The sequence below is a fragment of the Sinohyriopsis cumingii genome, chromosome 9 (genome assembly GCF_028554795.1).
Source record: "Sinohyriopsis cumingii isolate HCF-2022 chromosome 9, ASM2855479v2, whole genome shotgun sequence".
Taxonomy (NCBI): domain Eukaryota; kingdom Metazoa; phylum Mollusca; class Bivalvia; order Unionida; family Unionidae; genus Sinohyriopsis; species Sinohyriopsis cumingii.
Genome location: NC_142969.1, coordinates 28,829,374 through 28,847,884, shown reverse-complemented (window position 1 = coordinate 28,847,884; position 18,511 = coordinate 28,829,374). Strand labels below are relative to the sequence as shown.

The 18,511-nt window shown below is 33.5% G+C and overlaps 1 protein-coding gene and 1 long non-coding RNA gene across 4 annotated transcripts in view; one reads left to right on the top strand and one right to left on the bottom strand.

Moving 5' to 3' along the window:
* Positions 1-4,778: 4,778 nt before the first annotated feature.
* LOC149791460 (uncharacterized) lies at positions 4,779-17,196 on the bottom strand. Its single transcript, XR_016423361.1, has 3 exons — positions 17,062-17,196; positions 16,273-16,336; positions 4,779-5,364 (listed from the first exon to the last, which is right to left on the bottom strand). It is a non-coding gene; the product is annotated as an uncharacterized LOC149791460 (long non-coding RNA).
* The window catches only part of LOC149791459 (uncharacterized), a 51,845-nt gene continuing 48,744 nt past the window's right edge, over positions 15,411-18,511 (top strand). For all 3 annotated transcript variants that reach the window (XM_089969998.1, XM_089969997.1, XM_089969996.1), the window contains exon 1: positions 15,411-15,774. The gene's annotated coding sequence lies outside the window, so the exon portion shown is untranslated. The remainder of the gene's footprint in view (positions 15,775-18,511) is intronic.

Below are 18,511 nucleotides of genomic sequence, written 5' to 3'. Positions count from 1 at the left end.
GATGACCCTGAAGATCCAGACCCGACTGGATCTAACAATGGTCTTTTATTATGATTGCGGTACATTAAACAATCAATCAGTGCAGACATGCAATTACTTTTTTATGATTTATTCACTATCCCTTGGTATTTGATAAAGCAAGTTGATGTAAAGCTAAACCTATACAGAAGTTCTGCGGTTTGTTTCTTTGCTTTGGAGAAACCAAACTTGATTACAAGATATATATCATTGAGAGTCAATCCTGCTGTGGTCTATGGAATTTCTGAAATATTTAAAGTCATTATTGCTAAGTATTCATTCACGGAAGTATAGTGTCGAACAAAGAGTATTCCAACAGGAAGTATTTCATTTCACTGTGAAAATGCATTTTCAAGGACAAAAACACCTAGTCGAGTCATAGTTGGAATTGTTAAATCAAAGGCAGTGTCATGAGATTTCAGTTCCAATTATTTTAATTTTTCTAACTGTAACAGTCAGTCGATGAACTGGATATTATCTCACATACCATCTATCTAGATTATAATTTCAAGATAAAGGACACGCTTACTGCACTCAAGCGAACCCTATAACGACAGACAGTTTTAACAACAATGTATTCTTACATGTGTATCATAAAGATGGATCAACTTGTGGAGGAATTCGTTTCGCGTTGTCCCAATGAATCTGATCGCTTATAGAAGGAAATTCAATCTTTAAAATCAAAGCTCTAGATTCTAGATCCAAACTTTAGTGCTACCTATGAAGATGCATTAGTAAGAGCAGCTGTTGAAATAGAAAATACATCTACAAGGTTATTAAGACGAGAAGAAAGGGATAAATACACTTGTGATATTTCTGGGAAAATATATAATAGAGAATACATATTTTTAAGTCATTCTTCAACTATCTGATGTGTTTTATTTGGAAAACAAATCCGAAGACTCGAATACGTATAACATCAGCAATATAGAGTACATCAACATCGCTTACCAAGTAAAATACAGTGGAATTGTGATATGCTTGATGATTATCCATCTTTAGTTCAAAATCTAGCTACAGGACATCAGCTCCCTACCAATCAGAATGGTGGAAAAGCAACACCTTCGCCAACTAAGGTATTAACTGAAATTGAGAAAATATCTCTACCACTAGAAACTGATTCATCACAACAGAAAATTTAAAACCGATGGAAGGAAGGACGATGAGCTTCACAAAGCAATGGTTTAAATAATGGAGTTCAAAATCAAATCTTTTAACCCGATAATTATGACATTTATAACATGCTAGCATTTGTTGCCAATATTAAGTTGTAAATCGAGGATTATTTACGATCACGAGTACAAAATTATGCGATACAATGGTATTTATCTGTACACGTCGAGATGTATTGAGAAATGCCCGATGGTGAAACTGTTACAACTAATCCTCATTTTCGAAGTAATACATTCTTTACTCTTTCCGGTGAAGCTTTAAGTGAACATCAATTGAATGAAACTTTGCAAACAATGCGAATGAGCTTAATTAATGTCTTGAGAAAATGCTTATTGCTAGAATGTGAGAAACTTGAGGAAACTAATACTTTCATTTCTTATCCCATGACTGCATATGTTCATATTGAATTACCTTTGACATTATGAAAATCTCAATGCATTTTAAATATCAAGAACGGTGATGAAAATGCTTTACATTGAGTATACTTGCATCGCTATGCCAAGAATCAGTTGAACAATATAAACTCAACATGGGTGGTATCGACTACCCGGATAGAAATATCCAACCTAGTTAAGTTTGAAGCGTAAAATCCAAGAAAATCTGTTAATATCTTTACATTCGAAATAGGTGACATACTTCCCATAGAGATAATTAAAAACTTAGTAAGAGCGCATCATGTACATTTATTGTTGTTAAAAAAAAGTAAGACCGTCTATCAATACTGTGTCATAAACGACGTAAACAATTTTTTTCAGGATAAAATCAAATGGTTATCAACATTTTTGTTGTTGTCCCTGTTGTTTACATAGGTTCAAACAATACAGCCTGGGAAATACAATATGTTAGAGTTTAAGGAATTTTGCTAGTTCTATTTGTGATTTATACAGTTTATGAAAGTTTTTGTATAACAAAAATGATTGCTGCTATCCCAGTTTGGAAGAATCAAACACAGCTCCAATCACCTTGTTAGGGCATTGCAGTTTTGGATACAGAATTGTTTTTATTGATTCAACGTATCCGAAACCACCAATCATTTACCGAGGAGAATATGTAGCTAACATGATGATCGAATGGCTTTGGACAGAACAACAGGAGATAGAAGATATTTTAAAGAAGATAAAGCCAATGAAATTATTAACATAAGATAGAGCCAATGGAATGATATAGCCAATGAAAATATCTAAACAAGATGAAATAAATTATATGCTAACTAAAGAGTGTTGCATTTAGCGATAACAATCAAATAGTTAAACATCTCTGCCATGTGCATTATCAGATCAAAACTGTAACTTACATGCCAACAGGTTAAATTTATTCCAGTCATTTTCCACGGTTCAAAACTTTATATTGGTATATTCGCTGCCGGAGCATTAAACAGTTCAAAGATATTGATATTAAGTGTATCGCAGACAATTTAGAATGCTACATTAATATTTTCATTACAACCTCTTTGTTTTATTGACTGATTCGAATTCTTAAATTCATCATTAGAAGCATTTATGGAAATTTTGTCACATCATGCTTAATAGCGATTACATAGCAGTGTATACCCATACGACTACATGAGGGTAAAGTTCAAGAAACTCAGATATCATCACAATTTGTTTTTTTGTTCTGATCTAAACAGAATCAATCTATGACTTGGAATATCAACATGCTTGCACTGTATTTCAAACGTTCAAGCTATAAACTTTAGGTGATTATCGTGATTTATATCTTAAACAGAGGTGATTCTTTTATGTGATGATTTCGAACAGTTTTAAACCATGTGCTTATGTCAATATGAATTAGATCCCTGCCATTTCTCTAGTTCTTCTGGATTTTCCTGGTCAGCTTGACAGTGTGGCTTGAATTAATGACTAATGTGGATCAAATTTTATTTATAAAGAAAGGATTAAGGGGTGGAGTATGCCAGATTCCTGACAATACAAAAGTGCAAATAATCCTTTACTTGAAGAAAAACAAACTATGATCAGTCGAAACCAAGATCATATTTACAATATTTTGGCATCAATAATCTTTATGGTTATGCAATGCTTCATAAATTATCCACACGTTCATTCAAATTCTTGAGCGAATCTGAGATTTCAACAATACAAAAGGAAGCTGATAAAGGTTTAATTTTAGAAGTCTCCGTAAAGTATTTATGATATTTACAGGATGTTTACCAATTTGTCTTTAAAAACAAGACATCCCAGATGATTAGTTATCGGTTTATGCTAAGAGAGTTTGGAAAATATTACACAGAATAGTTGAAGATAATTGATCTAATGTAAGACAAAAATTGGAATAATTGAATGCAGCTTTGGGGGACAAGGATCAATAAATACATTGTTCATGAAAAAATCTTCACCTCTATTTGCCACAAGGAATGGAAACAAAGCAGATTTATAGAGTGCTGCAATTCTTTCAAGACTGTTGTATAAAACTCTATGTTTTCCATGACAAAGAGATGAGAAAGAAAGCAACGGCTACTTTTGAGAAAATTTATACAAGTTGATGCACCGTTCAGCATTTGCTAAGCATATTTTTGTAATTAGGATAATAAACAAATCTTTATTTTGAAGCCATTGCAAACAATTTTTTTTCTCTTTAAAATACTATTGAAAATTATTTCACTATTTGATACTATCATTAATATTAAAAATTGATGTTATCTTTACTTAAATTTGAAATATCATTTAATTATAATAATTGGACATTTGCACATAATATATAAAAGCTATCTTCTTCATCAATTGTATTACAAATGTTATTATGATTTATTATTTTTACAAGAAAAACAATGGAGAACGTTCGAAAGCACGTCGATGTGACCTTTCTTCAAACTAAGAAGAGACTCCAGAAACTCACAAGAAAGCCGACTATCAAAACTTGTAAAATGTTTAGCGAAGATCTATTGGCAGTGGATTTGAACCGTGAAAAATTGATACTTTTTAAGCTGAGTTACTTTCAAATGTGTGTAGTGGATATCTCCAAGCTTGCTATGTATGATTTGTATTATAAGTATCCCACAAAATAGAAAGACAGACCTCAGTTTCAAATAACTGACACAGATGGTTTGCTGTTTTACAGAGAAACAGAGAATATTTATGATGACATGAAGGAACGTCTGGATTTATTTGGTACTTTTTCTTTTTGTCTCTTTGCTTGTCATTTCTTTCTCTCATGATTCAAGTACTTTTTTACAATAATAAACAACGTATTATTTCTTTCTATCATGATTACAGTTTTTTTAGCAGCTATCATTTTATGAGTATTTGCTACTATTTTTGTAATGATTACAATGTTGGCAGGAATAAAATGAATTACATTATGTTCTACTATACATAAACATTTGCTTTTTGTTTATGAATAACAGGTAGCCATTGAATAAAGGTTATCTCCCTTTGTTTTTCATTGCAAATTATGTGTACATATGTTTGTGCATGAGTGAATGAGTGTGTGATAAAAAGGTATAAAGTATAAAGAAAGCAGGAAACAATAATTGTATGAAAACATGAATATATTCAATATAAAATATAAATTCAACACAATTAGCGACTGCAAATATATATTTTTTTCTATAAACATGCTAACACATATCATATCTGTTTATTTTCATATAACATTAAACTATTAGAAATTGTATTAAAATAAGATTTTGGTAAGAATTAATAATAAATCTTTATATATGTAAACATGAATGGTTACAAGTTTTGATAATAATTAATAAATTCACTTCTTTAAAAGATAAGGTACTGCTATTTTAATAGATTGGATAATAATCAAATGCAGGAGGTTGACAATTTCGTAGCTTTGTAGGTGGTGTAATCTGCTCATATGTAGCTTCGTCTAACGTAGGAGGTTCTGAGACGCCTTAAGCTAGGATCATAGCGACGTCTAATGTTGGAGGTTCTGAGACGCCTCAAACTAGGATCATAGCGTCGTCTAATGTTGGAGGTTCTGAGGCGCTTCAAGCTAGGAACAGCCCGAGGATATGTTCGAAACTGGATAAGGTGATGGAACTGAATATGATGGTGGAGTTAACTGAAGTGGAAATATCTGGTTGAGGTTTGTTTCTAAATAGGGAGGTGGTATTGGTGAATTTTGCTGACATAGTGTCGACTGTGCACTTGGTTGTGGTGGAGAAGCTGATGAATGTTGCTGCTATGATGGCTCTAGCACATAGCTCTACAAAAGGTTTAGTTAAAGGATTAACCGATAAAAACGGTTACACATAGTTAAAGCTCCTAAGCGTTAATTTATTTAATTATGAGACGAATTTCATATCTACACCCATTGCAAATGAATCATCTGAAAGTTAAACATCATAGGAGAGAAAGAGACAAAGTGTGTGTGTGTGTGTGTGTGTGTGTGTGTGTGTGTGTGTGTTTTGTGTGTGTGCTTGTGTATGAGAGAGAGAAGAAGAAGAAAGTATATTTGTATGTGTGTGAGAGAGTAAGATAGACGGGTGACAAGTTTTAATTTATTAATATAATATCAACTTCTATGCAGCTCAACGTCATATTAAAATGTTTTCTTCTATTGGACTCATGGATTCATCTTCTCTGCTTGCATAACTTACAGCAATTATTCAATTGAAACTACATATTTTGCTAACGATATCATAATAAAGTTTGTATTTAGATCCACTTATCCAAGTTTATATTGGCCGATGAAATGAAGGGGATACAAACGGAAGTTGGAAGGCGAAATATAGTAAAGCATCTAAAAATAAGCATGTGTATTCGTAATATGTGTATTGTAGTAGCACATGGGAATACATATTTTGTTTTTCTGCATGCGAATGTCGGAGTAGAAGATAGGATAGATGGGCGTAATAGAAAAACCTAGATCAGTTAGATAAATGAACTGATGTTTTCAATATACCCTTGTAGCTTTTTATTAAATGATCAATAATCACGAAAAATAATGATTACTACATATACAATAATACATCGATTGAAATAAAGTACTGGATTCCCAAAAAAATTGTATATTTTCTGAAAACAACTTCATGATTGGCTTGCGACATAGCAACTAAGCTTTCTTATCTGTGCAATGGTTCTAGAATGTGTATGGAGAGTGCATGTATACAAGCTAATGGGTACTAATTTTTACCACATCCAAAGTTTTTAAAAACAAGACAAATCAAAATCTAATATCTCTACAGGGCTTAAAATTGTGAAAACCTTATAATTTTGATTCAAAACTAGTTATTGCTAACTTCCAGGTCGTTTAAGTTTTAAAATGGCCTTAGACATCGACCGATTGAGTCAAAATGAAACAAAAATAAATGCATTTTACACCTTTATGGCTGCCATGATTTTTTCTAGCCAATGAGCGATGATCCACTTCATTTCACATCAGGCCTTGGCACGTGTAGCCAGCCAAAACAGTGTTTTGAACAATTGTGCGTCTTGCGAATGAAAATCTGCTGTGTATATTAGATCAATTTGGCCGATTGATCTGCTAGATTTTCAAAATGGTAATTTTCCATGATGTCCACGCGAAAACGAGAAACGTGGATAAAAGGTTTACATTGATGAAACTTACAAGAGGCTGCACAGCTTGTTCCCAACTAAGTTAATGTAACTATTAATTTTATTGGGTCAATTTGCATCGAGCTCCATTAAGCCAGGTAGCCGAGTCGCAGACGCTGCTTTGGGAAGGTACATAATTCTAGAACCGTTGTAGAAAGACGTGAATCTGCGACGCTTGCCTAGCGAAGATCGGCTGCAAGCTCCTGACGACTGTGCTAGTAGATTTAGAATGCGGGTTGCAAAATATAGCCAGCTACTGAAACAACCCAAGCATCCCCTCCTCATAGTCCTATCATGTTTGACTGCACATAGTACGCACTCGGTGGTTGATTACATTTTAGAGTGATTAAAAAAAAAAAAAAACGGAAATAAAATTCTGTAGTTGTAGCTTTTCCATTAGATTACTATAACATGATAAATGTGCAAAACTGACGAATAATCGCTGTGTGCTTTGTACATTTCGTCATTATTATATTCATTTAGCGCATCGTATAACACCAAAATTGATACAGGTGTCTATAGATTTGAAATATACAAAATTATAGATGGTGTCTTCCAAATTATTCATTAACATAACTAATAACAGCTGCTCTTAAATTCGTAATTTTTACTCATGTACCCTAAGGATTTGTCATACTTTGGGTCACCGTAAAAACAGTAAAGAAAATTTGTCATGCCCTCATTTAAATAAGTAACAGTTTCCTTAATGCCTTCACACAGCTTTGGTTCCGATAATTTACAAACATTTAGTTCAGGATATTCCATTTTTAATATTATCAGTTTCAATTCTCATCATTAAACTACCATATTGTGAGCAATATGGCTGTATGTCTTCTGGACTTCTTTTTTTCTGGGCATTTTTAGAAGGGGAAAATGGGGGTTGGGGGTTGCGGAACCTGACTCCACTGCTTGCCGAAATGTATTTATAATGTCTCCGGTCATATAATGTCAAGTTATAACATTCAAATCGAACTGTTTTTTAATTATTAGGGTCTTTGATTTCTTTATCATGGATAATGTTGTACTACCCAACTCCCGAGATCAAGGTTTGCATCCAAATTTGGAATTTTATTGATATTTAAAAAAAAATAAAAAGAGAAAATGCGTGGGTAAATTATATCTAAGAATATAAATAATTTTACCTTCTAACGACAGTAATCATGTTTCACAAAATGGAGGGTATTAATTTCTTTTGTTTTACCCAATATTCATGTATTTCAACATACCACATTCATATTCACTGTACAAAAGATATCGCCACGATGTACCAAATTATATGCTATTGCCTAAATGTAGGATTTGTTAATTATTTATTTACAAATAACTAGCATTATTTAAAATGATTTGATTGAATTTGAAAGCAAGAAATTGACGAAGAGCTTATTATTCAAATATTATAGAAGAAAGAAACTATATGCACGTATAATCTTAGTAACAAGTAAAATATTACGTGCCTATATAACACAATGCACGTCAATGAAGATTTAAAGTAGACATTTAATTATTCTATAACAATGTCCTCATTAGTATTATAAATATCAATTTACACGGTTTTATCATAATTTGAAATTTATAACTGTTTGAGTAACATCAAATGCAGCAAAAACAACAACAACAACAATAATAATAATAATAATAATAATAATAATAATAACAACAACAATAATAATCATAATGTCTAGTTAAATTTGTTGTTATCCGTATGTCACAGAATTAGGCAAAAAAATAACTTGGTTTTGCCTTAGAACTATTTGACTATTTTTCGTTGTACATGCGTACAACGTTATCTAGAGCGAATAAGTGTTTTTCCAGGTAAGCGACTGTATTAACATGTACCTCGCCTGAAATTACTTGCGACGAAGGGACATTAATAACATGATATACATAGGTATTTTACCCTGACTTTTGCTCACTCTCCTATGGATTTAAGTAAGATCGATTTCTAAATCGACACTGGTCGTTTTGGATCACGTCAAGGAGTGTACGCTCTCCGTTGTTCTCCAGCCATAGGGGTAAGTGTTAAATTTACATTTCATTTGATATGCGAAGCTTATTCGGTTTGTAATGTCTTATCGCGTAATAATGCATTTATTACACCACAAATTTGAACTTTGAATTACAAGTCACTATTAGAGGTTAATGTATTAGCATATATCTAGAGATTTTACAGAAACTATTATCATGACCAGTTTGGTTTTATTGTAGCTGATTGTGACTGTCACTGGGGTTGTGACTGTGACTATGACTAGAGCTGACTAGAGTTTACTAGAGGTGTCTAGAGCTATCTGAAACTGTTTAGAGCTGTCTAAAGTTTCTAGAGTATTTAAGACTGCGTCCTGTCGATACGTATGTATGTATGTAGGTATGTCTGTGCCATGGACGTAGACGCAGCTAATTCAAAAGGTGCTGTATGCTGTCTGTACGTGTATACGTATGACTGTACATGTGGTGGATCCATAAAGGGTGCGAGCGGCCGATAAGAGTGTGGGTCAACCCAAGGAATCGTTCGACTGTACAAGGGGTCTAGAAGCATACGTTTAGTTCAATTATTGTTCCAATTGCATTTTTATGTTCATAAGATTATTTTGAATCTTAGTTGTGTTCGTAGGATTATTTTGAATCTTAGTTGTGTTCGTAGGATTATTTTGAATCTTAGTTGTGTTCATAAGATTATTTTGAATCTTAATCGCAGTTCATATTTGAGATTATGTGAATCTCTCTTGTAGTGTAAAATACTGTTTGAAGCGTATCCGTAGTCCATGAGGTTTCTAGGATCTGTACTTCATATTGATTTCATATTTTTGGTTTATTTTCAATGTGTGAATGTTGTGTAGAGTGAGTGGGTCAATTGTATGTTGAGACCGTGAGAAAATCATTGTATTTTTACATCAAATATTTTTCTTTATTAATTCATTTCATAAGTTTCCATCATTCTCACATTGTGTTTGTCTTATTAATTTAGTCCAAAAACCCACTCGGTTTCTATTCTGCGACACCGTTAGACAAATTTCTGCCATATTAAGTACTATCCAAAAATGAACCAAACAAATTGTAAGAGAAAAGTCACTATTATTCTTCCTGGTCTATTGTCGAATGTTTGGCTGGCCAAAAACAAATGAATACTTCTTCCACATATAGCTTACAAGGTAATGCTAACATACGTGAAGTTTGTCTCTGTAGTAGTCACTATTTTTATGACAGAGGTCCGGTGCTTACTCTCTTGAGATTTGATCTTTACCTCCTCACTTCTGACACTAACTTTAGACAACTGGTCTTCAATGAATTTACTATAACAATAAATTACTTGGGCTACCAATGTCAATGATCTTCAAAAATAGCTGCAATAAAAGTAAAAACAGTAGTTACTGGCCTATACCCTATACGACCGACCTATAAATAATTGCAATTACGGAAGGGTCACCCACACCTCCCATACACACAATAATTTAATAAATCATCTCCTAGCCTCACATCCCCACCCGATGTCATTAATTTCAAACCCTGTTCGCCAAGATTGTAAAAACGGCTTTTTCATTAATGTCCTCTTAAATGTGCACTCGTGTAAGATTTGAGTGCATCTGAGTTACCAACAACGCGGCAATCAGTGTTTTCTCGTTACAAGAATGGAATCGCAATATGACCTTCAGTATACGCAATCAGCTGAATATCAATAGAGATAATTGTGGCAATTTCTACAATAGAGTTAATGTTTATCTGATAGAATAGACCAATGACTTTATCACTTAATGCAACGGTCAAGATATTAATTGTTTTAATTGAGATATTTCAAAACGCATCACTGTTTCTTTCAAGCTTTAGTTCATAAATGATCTTTTTACTCTATCCAGAAAGAAAGTTTCGACTTGTACAAAATGAAAACAGATAAATCCATATAGCGGCTAGATTTCACTTACCAAAAATACCTATGATAGCATCAGTCAAGATACTTTTAAGAATTACGACTCAAACAACACGATCATGTTCTGTCATCTAGGGTATTTGTGGCATTAGTCTGTTTGTTATATAGAATACGGATTACAGGTCTAAATATAAAGCCTGAAACACAGAGGATAGTAACTGGACGTTGTCAGCATTTCTTAACTTATTTCAAGACGTACACTATAACAGGTAGTGGAATCAATAACATGGATATAAAGTATATCTTTTTATTTCATTGTAATTGTTTTGTTGTTTTGTTGGCTTTTTTGTTTGTATTTTATTTTTTCATGTTTTTCTTGTTCTGTTTTTCCCTTTATTTTAATTTCTGGAATAGACTACCCAGTCTTATCACCACGCTTCATTTGAGCATCAGATTATCAGATTATCGCATTAACACATTAACATTTCGAAATTCATAATTATCCCATTGATCTACATACTTCTTTTTGTCTTCGCTCTGTCTTCTGCATTTCTTTGTCGTTTTTACGCAGATCATTTATAAGCTATTTAAGTTTGTTAAAGTCATTGATTTCTGTCATAAATGTTTTATCCATAATAGTTCCCATTTTCATAAGACGGTAACATGACTAAAGGAAAGTATCGTCACTATAAACAGCGCAGTCAAAATTCACTTTTGAATTTTATGTGAAGCATTAACGCGTTACCATAATACGTTCATCTGTGTCTTAACATTGCTTTCCTAAACTTAATATCCCCATTGCATTTTATCGTGTTTACTAGCTTTGACGACGATAAATATTACATACGATCTTAAACTTCAACGCAGCTTTGGTATAAATCTATCTCTGAATTTGGTTTTATCTTGTAGCAAACATTATGCCATCAGGTAAATTTAGCTCCGTCTCCCAAACCATTAATATCATCATCTGACATGTTCTCGAGTATTCAACAGTATCTACTCCAAGTTATAACTTACGTTATTATGAAGCTAACACCAGCAGTTGCAGGCCATTTACGCTTGAGGTTTAATTTCAACTATAGATGTCAAACCAAAGGACTAAGAAAACTTAATCGTCAATATCAGTATATCCACTTACGGTGAAATACTCAATAGACATTCATCATCCATGTCTTGTAGAAACTACTCTCTTAACTGGTGATTTTTAATTATGTCGTTGAAGGTTTATTGATATGTTATAATTCTACTGAGAAAAACCGATTTGTGCACACACAAAAAAATGAATCGCAGATTGAGGCATTTCCAGAACTGTTTTGTCGACAATTTACCAGATGTTTGAATGTACTTTTGATGGCATCTATATGAATAACATTTTCTCTGCATTTTATCTTCTTCAACATCTGGTGTATCAGTTTGTTAACTTTTATATTCCTTGTCAGCTATGTTTTATATGTAGCGAAAATCAGCCTTATATTTCTGACCGCTAATGTTCTTCGTTTTCTCAATGATCTGGTTTAGGAGCCTGCTTGAACTTTTGTCTACAATATCGTCGCCTTCTCAAGATTTACATGCACACCATCAATTATCTGGGGTGTGTTTAAAATCCTTCAAGCTCTGTCGCACTTTTTGTTTAAAGGTTAGTGAGGGAGGCATGAAGAAAGTTTATTTCTTATTTTATTTTAGCATCATATGTCACAATATGTTAGCTAGTTATGTTTTTAAAAGAGCTGGAAAGTTTTCTGTTACTTAATACTTCTATACATATGTACTTTGTTTTCATTCATCTCACTATGGGTTATTATCTCCATAGAAGAGGTGTTGTATTTAGTTGGGTAATATTTTCAGTTCGTTGCCAACTTCTAAACAATTAATGGTTCATTTGCATCTCAAAAGTTCATATTATCCGTTCATCCATATCGGATTTAAAATTATCTAGCATAGGTATAGTTCACCATGTATTTCCTGTTCTTACAACATGCCGCCAGTATTCTCTGCCTTCAAGTTTTCCAGTTGTAAATGACTTGATAAGCTAATCCTGCGTGCTTGATTTCAATCATTTTTTTTAAGAAGGGAAGTAACTCTTTACGACAATTGTCTTGTATGTACAACGTCAGGTTTGCTGACTTTGTTATTGATGCGAACGCAATAGATGACAAAGAACCAAAACGAATGATCCGTATTACTAATTTGTTTGCTTATGTGCTTAATCCAATGGAGTTATGCCTTCTGAATTATGAGCACTGAGGACTCGCTAAACAAACTTTAATAAAATGTATGCACCGAAATCCTTATAGATTCGGACCTTCAAGGTTCTGTCACATGTTCCCACATGCGGTATATTTGTGTTGGAAAGGAATTCAGGTTTCCTCTTCCAGCAAATATTTGATGTTTGGTTAAAGATCTTTTTCTTTCATCAATATGTTTCTATCCAGGCCGTCGTTCTTTAACGATGTCAGTAGAAGAATCACGTCCCTCGATCCTTTTTTTTTTTCGCATACTGTTAAAATGTATTTAAATCTACAGATTTATGTATTACAGATCAAAACTAGTAATATAGGCCCTTCTGAATGGACAGCTTAAAGCAATATGCTAGTAGGCTGTTCAGGTACCCACGCATTCAATTCGACCTATTTTATTTTAGTTGTGTTCCGTATAATATGTTCCCACGCTTAACATACGTGTGTCCGCAGCTGGACGTGGGTACAGTAAGAAGTATGTCATGATAAGTTTGTTTGTCTGTAATATAGGAGGCATAACATATCCTGAGAATAACTGACGCTTGATAAAATATTTGTCTCTCAACAAGTCACATTAAAGATAGTTTAAGTCAACTTCTTTTATTTTCAGCAATTAGAAATATTGGTTCAATTCTTTCAAACATGTTACTTATTTCGGATATAAATCAAATTATTTTATTCCTACTTAATTTGTAAGGTAATATTAGCAAAATACAAATTGTGTACTTAAAGGTATCAAATATGTAATTTCTTCCTGCTTCATACTTCATAATTTAACCATTTCCCTTGCATGGCTGTCATTGCTTATTTCAGTGTTATCATTAATGAACGCAATCTCTAAATCAAAATCAAATATGTAATTTCTTCCTGCTTCATATTTCATAGTTTAACCATTTCCCTTGCATGGCTGTCATTGCTTATTTCAATGTTATCATTGATGAACGCAATCTCTAAATCAAAATTGTATCTGAAGCACGGGATTATCTCATTTTGAAAAACGAGAATATAAGGAATATAATTTGTATTCGCTGATGCACAAATAACGTTCAACAAACTTATTTCCGCGTTACACTAAAGGAATATATACTATCTACAGGTATAACAATAATGCTTTTATGCTAAACCAAAAGAAAATATTGTTATCACCTATCTGAAAATTACTGAATTGTATACAGTGTGCATTTGTGCCATTATTTATCATTTGCAAAAGATATCATATTAACACTTGCTATTTGTCTTAAGTCTGAGTATTCCAATAAATTTAAACTTCTTACAATCAATGCATAAATAAATCTTTAAATACAATGTGTTTACAGTAAAGACACTAGTCTATGGTCCAATATTTAAAAACAAAATGTTTCAAATATATCCATCAACCCGGCCTCTATGAATCTTTGCTGTCATGCTTGTCAGGCTATTTTTAAATGCAAAGTCTTCATTTGCTTCTTATATATAGGTCATTATAACTTAAATTTCTCTAAATAAGATGCAATCTATGTATTGAAACATTACATCATGAGTAGATAGGTATGTAAAAGCATTAAATTTAGGCACTCATCATTAAATTAGGAAGATATACTAAGTATGTACTGAAAATATTGATAAACTGAATAAGTATGTGCACTGATTCAATTAAATCACCTTGCATGAAACTTACAAGGATTTTGTTGTTCATTAGAAGAATGGATCAAAAGCAATACCTGGTAACTCTAACAGTGCTGAGTTAACTCCCTTATTATCTTATGCGCTATCAAATCTATAGGAAGTGTATGTTTGCGATGCCTAACCATGTCAGATTTAAGTCATGGAATTAATAAGGAAATGAGTTATTGTACAGGGACTCACTTGACAAGACTGAAAAAATGACACCGGTTCTTAAGGTCTCCCTGGACAGTCTATCTGTTCAATTTTCATCCGACAATGACACGTTGCAAACAAATGAGAATAAATTTACGCTGAAGATACAAATAAAACCAAACCAATGATTTTTGTAGAAAGCATGCATGTGAGATTTTGACTGCGGCAATCAGGTTAATTCCTGATACAACTGGTGGCTTTTATACTGAACCAACACTGCCACCAACCCCTCATTGTTACATTCATTTTGCCAGCAAAGAGCTATTTTGAATATTTTCCTGTGACACGGCACCTAAAAATGTCAGTATGCGCCTTATACGTGAATAAAGTTCACTAGTACTATAACAAATTCGCATACTTTTCATCACCCTTCAACCGTTTCGATTTTAAGATATTTACCTCTGTAGCAGACATACGTAAATAAGTAAGCCACTGGGGCTGTTCATTTGCAGCTCAAGTTACGCATTTGATCTCCAGTGCTAGTCTAACTGTGACAGGCAGTCACCAAACAAGCCAATCCATTTTCAAGCCTGACTCAAAGTAAATCAAAACCACATTACGGATTTAGCTTCTGTGTGAATTTATAAATGATAGGCTTATGATAATTAGGTTCACGCCTTCTACCTTACAAATTAGGGAGGTGTCAAATTACGAAACTATCCAGCGGTAACCTTAACAATTCCCGCCCCCCCCCCCCATAAGTTAGTCTAACGTTGCATTAACGATACGGAAGTTTTCGACGGCATCAACGGGTGAAACGAATCTAGAATGAACTAGATCTTTACATCTTTATTTTTACCTGTTGTTTTGATTACGTTCGTGACATTCGGACTTTGTTTCCTGTAATATACCCAAACTGTAGTAAGTGGAGCATACAGGACTTTATTGTAGCAAAGAGAAAAGCATATCCGGGATTTTTGTTTATGTAGAAAGCAGAGTTCATGCTAAGTAAACTTTATACATTCAGGCTGGTATGTTAAACTGATCAATTAGGTGAAATTTGTTACCGTACAAAATCTGTCATGGACAGCGGAAAGACTTTTTAGACTATAATGGAAGGAGTTTGGTAGTACGACGGTAAGGACGATGCTAAATACAACAGGAGGTATGTATTGAGCTTTTTTCTGTAGCTGCTCCTACTATTATAATCTTTTCCTCCTCCTCATCCTCCTCATCCCCTCCTAAAACTACTACTACTACTACTACTACTACTACTACTACTAATAATAATAATAATAATAATAATAATAATAATAATAATAAAGATAATAATAATAGTATTAATAATAATAATAATAATAATAATAATAATAATAATAATGTGCATTTGAATTTATGTTTCCGTTTACAGTTCTGTTAGATTTTAGAAAATATTTTGACGGTGTTGGGAAACTATTTCTCTAATTAGCCAATTTCGAGAAGCAGAAATTATAGTGTACAGTATTCACGAAACTTCATGGCAGCATCGATTATTTTCGTATAATGGACCTTCCATAAGTTCTTAAAATAAGGAATTATCGCGTTATTCTAACTTATAAGTGTTTAGTAACTTGAGTGTCATTATAAGACTATTATATTATAACCTTCATTAATAAAATCATACCTGGTTACAGGATAGCTTCCAAACTAATCAACTCTACCACCTTGTCTAATATACCAGGCTAAACCTGAAAATATAGTACATGTTCTATTTCATCCTATAGATCACTAAAACGTAGATCAATGAAGCTAAAATATCCTAGATTAGAGATTTCAAAATGTCATTCAGGGTACAAGCACAGGTAGAAAACAACACATCAAATTTGACATAGTGACAGTCATAAAATGTAAAGTAGTGGCCATGTAATAAACTGACTATCCATCCCAAAGTTATTTCTAAAGGTATGTTTATCAGATTCACAGCTAAATAACCACTAAGGTATACTAGCTACCTTGAAGTTTAAGACAATGTGGGGATGGTGAGTTTGATCATCGGTGCAACAAGTTCTACGTACATTATACAGGGCAGTTAAGTGACATTGTAGTTATTTAAACGATAGTACTATAAGTAAGCAAATTCATGATGGAAAGATCATTTTTGTGGATATTTGAAGTTAATATGGTCAGTTATGTGCTGCGCACTTCAACTATAGGTACCATGTTGTAAATTAAATGTGAAATTCTGATCCCCAAAACTTGTAAACATGGTGTGTGTGTGTGTGTGTGTGTGTGTGTGTGTGTGATTTAGATTTTTAACGTAGCTTTAATAATTTTCCATTCATAGCACTACGATGTCTGCAATGTGGCAGTTTCAAGTTATGTCTAGCACTGGCGCATCATGTCACATATATGTAGCATGATGTCCCACCAGTCACATTATCCTGACACCAGGCCGACCAGTCCTGACACTAACCTCATAATTTTGACCGCCCAGCGAGGCATCTGTTAGTACAATTTTTGTAAGTCTTTCCTATGACTCGGCCGGGGTTCGAACCCTCTACCTCCCGCATCGTGGCGGACGCTCTAGCCGCTAGGCCACCGGGCGATCCTGAAACAAGGATGGACATTTGCATACGTGGGACATATACTATAGACTTATTACGATAAACTGTGCAAATATGGTTCAAATGATATATTTGAACATTTTCCTTGCATGTTTAAGAGTGTCGGTTAAGAATTATCAAGTTGAATAGTTCAATGAAATGTGCTATCAGCTGATGCTACAATACCGCACTCTGTCAAAGTACTAAATTAAAATATATTGCTATACATATTCAAATCCATGACATAAATAATATTGTGGGTTATTTTAAGTACATACGGTCAGACATTTGTCTTACATATAAACTACAGGTACAGTGAAATCGAATATGATGTGTGAACTCACTGTGTAATGTTGCCGAAATACACACATACATTCACACCATGGTACTTTTATTTTAAAGAATAAACAATTACCTTTAAGTCAATAAAAAATAACGCCTAAATTTAATACTCGTGTCAACACAATAATAAGAGAGGAAACGTGCTCTAAAGATAGACTGAGACAACATTCATAGGTTTTAAAGAGAAACTATTAATTGTGACCTGAGTTCATGTGTGAATGATACTTTATTCAATTCACTTGGTGCCTGGAGGATTCAGTACTGAGTAATTACATTACATGTGTTTGCCTACGATTTTTCACAAAGACACCCAACAAAGGAAATACCCTACTTCAAGAATAAAAGAAGCCCGAGGATGACCTGTAATAAATTTCTTGGCAGGGTGGTACACTCACAGTAATATATTTGTCAGTTGCGGTTGTGGTATTATTTTTTTAAATTTGAAAACAACATTATTAAATTGACCATCTCTCTCTCTCTCTCTCTCTCACACACACACACACACACACACACACACAGGTATAAGAAGACGATAAGACGACAATGGGACTTCTCACTGAGATTAGGTAAAAACGAATCTAGCGACAACAGGAATTTAACCTAGCAATGGCACCTGGGGGTCAATGGGATTTGATGTAGTGGGGGTCAAAACTATTTATAGGGTAAAATGTATGTCTAGGGACAGCGGTTGATAGGGAGAAACATAGACATGCAGAAACAAACAAATACACATCCAAACAAAGATGGAAACACGCAGAAAAGACGACCGAGATGTTCCAACGAAAAACTCACAGACAAAATAGAGATCCAAAAAGAAAAGTATATTGAATGGGTACAAAACATTTATTCAAGTATATGCATGGGCTCTCTGGCCTGTGCTTTGGTCGAAGCACTATTCATTTCATACATAACATTTTGGACATGAAACAAACCGTAGGCTAGGTACCCTTATCGGCAAGAATATCAAGTGCAGATCAA